Here is a 6,818-nt window from a genome sequence, read left to right on the forward strand (position 1 = left end):
TTAAAAAAAAAATCTTATATTTTCCCATATTTGTAAAATAGGATCATTATACCTATTCCACAGGTATAATGTTTGTTTGTTTTTTTTTTTTGAGAATTACATGGACTAATACATGTTAAAACATGTAGTTTCGATATATCAGGTGTCTAATACATATGTTTATTCCTTGTCCACCAGGATGTCCCATTGTGAACAGTACAGTCCTATTAGTCTCGGGAGCTCACAATGTCTTTGACACACAGACACCTTTACCTCTTTCCTCTGCTCTCTTTCCAGGCAGTACTTTTTCCTCTCCTCTTTAACCACTTAACTACATGTAATCGTAGCAAAAAGTAAGAGAACTTTTATAACTGGCTTTTTGTTACTAACTTTATTACTCTTTATTACGCCATCTAAACTAAACTGCTGAAATCTTTTGGTGAGCAAGAAGAGGTCCCAGAGAGGACAGGCTGTGTCAGTCTTAGTCATCTACATAACTCCGGCGCTGAGGAAAGAGCCTGACGCATAGTGGGCACTCAATATGGATCAAGAGTGAGGCATGGGGCTTTAGAATCTGAAATCTTCTTGTTACCTTTGGACTTCAGACAAGTTGCTTAGCCTTTTCCAGCTCAATTTCCTTATCTGGAAACAAAGATAACAATGGAAGTTTCCTCAGTCTTGCGTTGAGGATTGTTAAATGAAATTTATGGGAGGCCACAGTTTTGGACTGAGTTCCTGCACTAGCAGAACCAAGCAAACCAAATGGAGCCACTCACGCTAAGATTCCACGTCACCAAACCAGAACTAAGTTGTTCATCTGACCTTCCAAGAAATCGGGAGAGAGATCATAGCCAAATTCCCAAACAGGCCAATTTTAGCCAGCATGAATAAGGAAACCCCTCTGTTTTTAACCTTAACAAGGAAATTAACCTAAAGTAACCTGCTGTTAATCAATCCGATTTTTGTATCATGCTATTTCCTTGTTCCTGCTCAAGTTACCTTATGAAAACTGACTATTCTGCCATGCCTGTTGGGAGTGCCTTATCTAAATCTTTAGATGAGACACTGCCCAATTCATGAATCCCTAACAAAACTCAATTACATCTTTAAACTAAATGTGTTGAAATTTTGTTTTTTGGGGACGATAAAATGTAAAATGCTTAGCACATCATAAATGGCCAGTAAATTTTACATATTTATTGACAGTTGTAACTAAATAACTATTAAACTATCACATGACAGTAAAATAATCAACAGAACATGCACAAGTAATTTGATATTATTTACCCTATAGATCAATGGTTAGATGAACAGGGAGCTCAGGGCCTCAGGGCCCTCTGATCCTTTTGCAAGAGGGTACCCCAGCCAAACCGCACTCTCCCGTGTTATGATAACAGTGCCTTTGTACATGTACTTCATTTCATTTTGAATGCCACTTTCTTTTCATCTTTTAGAGACCCTATCCTCTTTTCAAGATGCGAACTGAATGCAGAGATTACTGTCATGTCTTCCTGGATTCTCTGGCCACCTGCCTCCCACAGTTCCCCTTTCCTTCCTTCCAAATGCAAGCAGTGACACATCTCATCACCCCAACTTCTGTCACTCCGTGGCAACCTGTTCACACCTCCCTGGCAGCACTGCATATAATTGCTTGGCTGGCTTCTCTGGCTTATCTCTATTAGATTAGGGACTTCTTGCCAGCCCAGTCATCAGCATTGTTTATCTCTCAGAGTAGAGAACACAGCAGGACTCTGTTCCCTTCCATTGAATACATTGGATTGATTTAGTTGGAATTGACAGCAGTTTGTGAAATCATTTGCCTTTGCTGCCTCTCACTGCCTTGTTAATTTGACGATTTACTCTAATTACTTCTTACTGGAATTGTATTGTCAGTTTAATTTCTTGAAATCCGTAATTACAACAACAAACAGAATAGAGAGGGGTGGGGTGGCCTTAAAAGTGATTATAAGGGATTTAAAAGCAGTATTGTAGAGACATGTAAATCAGAACCAAGAATCCACCTCACCTTATTCTCAGACTTTTGTAAAGTTTCTGTCCTTGTTTAGGAGTCAGCCTGATGAACTGAGCCCAAGTGTTGGTGTAATCAGCAAGCTGACTAGAATATGTATGAACTCCTCTAATTCTATGGATGCCGTTAATTCTCAAAGTAACTTCTGGGAGAGCCTAGCCTGTTCCATAGGTTTGGATTTGAAAGCAAGCAGAATGAAAACAAGGCTGCCTTGTTCACATGTACTTAAGTTTATGTGCATTTAAAAGTTTTTAAAGGACACTTAAAAAAAAAAGCTTTTAATATAATAACCATTTTTTTGTAAAAACAATACTTAAAAGAAAACATTTAATGACCCAAAAAAATCTTAGAGAAAAGATCCTCCCATTATATTTCCAAGGTGCACATTGAAAACATCTCTGTACACATTGGTATTATATTTTAAATGTTTCTTGAAAAGCATATTGACCTCTTCTTGATTTTTAATAGTCTTTAAAGCAAGTAAACACTCTTAATCATTCCATACTAAGTAGTATTTTGAAATTGTATATCAATTCATCTAAAATACATTTTACATTGAGAAAATTATGTGTCACCTTAACATTGTGCAAATAACCGTAAATGAAGTCATCACATTTTGAAAATGCCCACAGGGTTTGAAGGCAGGTGGACTGCCTAAGTCTGTGTCTCCTCGGAGGTCTAGAAATTAAGCAAGTTACTCAGAGTCACACAATTGGACATACTATCAGTCTCTCTAAGCTTCCTATTCTCCGGGCTAACCTTGGTACTTCTCCCATAGGGCTAATGTGAGGATTAAAATAGAAAATGCACATAAAATTCTTAGCATACTGCCTGACTCCTACAAATGCCTGATAAACATTTCTTCTTATTGTTAAAAATGGGTATATTAAGTTTCCACTCCATTTCACGCATTGTAGCAGGCCATGGTGACACAAAGATAAGAAATGGGCCCTGTCCTTTCTCTCACTTCATTTAGAAGACATCAAGGAAGCTGAAAGAATTAAAAGTATCTTCTAACTACTGACAGCCAGGAAGTTGGGCACCTGAAGGAAATACAAATCTTTACATTTCTGAAACTCCAGCTATCCAAAGCATTCCGCTAATTTTGACACTTAAAAGACTAGGGATTCTAATTGCCAAAAGGAATTGGAATCTTATGCTAATCACATAAATGTCCAGTTTGGAGCCCAGGTGGCCTGAAGTTTATCAAACAGGAGGGTAGACGAGGGCTTCCTGTGACTGGGCTATCCTGGATCTACGACTTGAACAAGCAGACTTCACTGACTCAAATGGCCTTCCTCTGTCTTCAAGGCAACTTCTATTCATCCTACAGGAGCTAGTTCAAAAGTTACTTCCTGTCTGTGTTTTTTTTTTCTATTTGTCCCACACACATTCAGAAGGATTAATCACCTGTCTCAGTGTTTCCACTGCATCTCTGTTATCTTCTATTATCTACTCCATATCTACCCTACTGTACACCCCTAGCTACTGTATATCTACTGTGTATATACTTCGTACCTACTCTACTCTCTCCGTCTACCTACTATATATCCACTATGTATATACTCCATACCACTCATGTTTATAGCTCTGTCCACCATATACCTACTATGTATATACTCCATACCTACTCGTGTTTATAGCTCTGTCTACTATATATCTACTCCACACCTATTTTACTCTATACCTCTATCTACTCTATACCTCTATTATTACAAAATATCAAATATCAATTAATGTGTTTATTATTTATTCTCTAAATATGAAATTTAGCCTATTGTGTCTGACCATATATATATAGATATATATATCCTTATTAAATGACATTTTGGGTATATAACAAAGATTCTTTGTCAAGGATCCAGAGGATCTAGGATTTAATCTGTTGCTAACTGTGTGACCATGAGTATTCATGCCCTTACTAGATGACGTTTTGGGGATTTAACAAAGATTGACTGTGAGGATCCTAGAAAACCTAGGATTAGTCTGTCACTAACTGTATGACCACAAGTATGTTGCTTAATGTCTGGAACTTAGTTTCTTTAGTTCAAAATGTTATTTTGGACTATTTATACATTAAGATTCCTTTCAGTTTCAACATACTATGAGTTTGTAACATTGAGTAAATTAAAATATGTAATTTTGTTCTCCCTTCATTTTAAAAGTTAGAAAACCAGCACTCATAGAGCCTCGTGTTTCACAGAGTGGGCTATGGGGTCAGAGTGCCTGGGTTGGAATCCTGCCTCCACTGCTTGATTGCTCTATGATTTTAGGCAAGTTGTTTAAACATCACGTGCCTCTGTTTCATTATTTATAAAATGGGAATGATAATGGGTATCTATGTCATACAGTTGATATAAAAATTAAATTAATTAATTCATGCAAAGGGCCATGCACAGTGCCTGATTCATAAGTATTAAATGTCAACTCCTGAGGTGCCCCAATATCTCATACCAGTTAACCAGACAGAGGGTCCTGGAACCAAGTTTCCCGGCCACATGATGCTTTTTTTTTTTTTTTTGAGACAGAGTCTGGCTCTGTTGCCCAGGCTAGAGTGCCGTGGCATCAGCCTAGCTCACAGCAACCTCAAACTCCTGGGCTCAAGCAATCCTTCTGCCTCAGACTCCCGAGTAGCTGGGACTACAGGCATGCGCCACCATGCCCGGCTAATTTTTTCTATATATATATATTTTTTTAGTTGTCCAGATAATTTCTTTCTATTTTAGTAGGGATGGGGTCTCGCTCTTGCTCAGGCTGGTCTGGAACTCCTGACCTTGAGCGATCCACCCACCTCGGCCTCCCAGAGTGCTAGGATTACAGGAGTGAGCTACTGCGCCCAGCCCCACACGGTGCTTTTTAAACTGTACCACATGCTCTTTAATATGGTAGTTTAATGAATTATCATCATGTACATCTTCAGGGAGATTGAGTCCGCTATGTATTCAGTACTGTGTTAAGCATCTTACTCTTTAATTCTCACAATGATCCTATAAGGTGAGTATTATAGGTCTACAATACCTTATTGGCAATTTCAAAATCAAAGAAGTTCCAGACACCGAAAGTGTTTCATAATTCACTGGATGATTTGACTTGAACTTTTATGTCATTTAGTGTGAACATTTATCTGATTTGCTATGGAAATATTAATATTAATGTCTTTCATGGAGTGTTGTCCCAAATCCCCTGAGAATGTTAATATGCATTGTTAGGTTGTTAGATAATATACAGTGTTTGCACTGCATTGACTTTCTAATCACTCAAAATTTCTAAATTCTCTCTTTAGGATGATGGGAATATAACTGGGTTGTGGTGATAGTTGTACAATTCTGAAAATTTACTAAAAATCAAGGTACACTTAAAACGAGTTGATGTTATGGCATGCAAATTTTACCTTAATAAAGCTATCTTCTAAAGATCATTAAAAAACATATATAATAATTAGGAATAATAAAGTTAATACAGGCATACCTGTAACCTTTCAAGTTTAATATCACCACTGACTGCTGTTTGGTGTTTCAGACTGAAGCAAGGCTGAGCTGACACAAGTGCATGAGTGCCACCCACACAGGGCTTGAATTTGCAATGACATACAGGGAAATACTGCTACAACTTTCATAAAAGAGAGAAGAAACAAACAAACAAAAAAGGACCGAAAAGAATAGTAGAGGGAACACGAAAAATTAATACAATTGAAGAAATAAGACCGTGTAAGTCCAAAAACCATCTCTCTTATAACATTTCCCAAGTTACCTCACTCCATCAAAATATATTTTCTCCCTCTGAGCTTCCATAGAATTTTGTCTCTATAATGAAACTTAATAACTCACTCAACTCATCTGCATCTAGCAAGTCCCTACAGCAAAGACAGTTTGTATTCATTTTCTCATTACTCACAGTGCATAAAAAATGCTCAAATAGGGGTTTAATAAATATGTCGACTATGTTGAACTATTTCCTCAAGATGTTTGTACATAAAAAATGTTTTTCTTCTAAATCCTAAAACACATGGGTCCCAAAACCTTTGATTAAAGCATTATTGATCATTATTATCACATCATTTTACAAAAGTAGAGACCAAAGGCTAAAAAATAAGTTACTTGCTCAAAACAACACAGCTACCAAACAGTGGAGCTGGTATTTCAATCCATGTCTAACAGATTTCAAATCCAGACCTTTATCTGCTTCTCTTGAAGATATTTGCAATTGTGGGTACAATTTTAACAAATACATAATCTTGATTTAAAAAAAAAATCCCCTGTAGTTTATCAGTCAATGTTATAGGCATGTTAAATTTTCTAACAGAGTTGGAAATACTTTTAATTTGGTGATTTAGAACATTATTCAATCTACTTTCTTCTTTTCAGAACCTACCTGCTCTATCGGAATACTCAAAACTATTGAGTCTCTATTTTCTTTGACTATTCTCTTCAAACTGTAAGTATTATGAGCTAAACTCAACAGTCAGAATTAGATAAGCTAGTGTTAACGAAAAAAACTGTTAATGAGGTTTATATTTTGGAAAAAAGAGAGCTTTATTTCTGATAGAGTTTAGGAACCTATTGGGCAGCCATTCCAACAGGTTGGGAAGCAGAGCCCTGACCAGAATCCAGGTACATATGTTTCAAAAAAGAGACAAAAGGGAACAGGATTTTATACTGAGTGAGGTAGTCAAATGTACATACTCAATAAGCTATAGGAGAAGTCATGAATATTTATGAAGGGAAATCATACACATATAATTCCGCTTTATCTCTCCCATTCTGTCATGGCTGGGAACTCATTTTTAAGGTGTTTCTGAGGTTTCCTTGGC

This window comes from Propithecus coquereli, unplaced genomic scaffold (assembly GCF_000956105.1).
Source record: "Propithecus coquereli isolate 6110/MARCELLA unplaced genomic scaffold, Pcoq_1.0 Scaffold897, whole genome shotgun sequence".
NCBI lineage: Eukaryota > Metazoa > Chordata > Mammalia > Primates > Indriidae > Propithecus > Propithecus coquereli.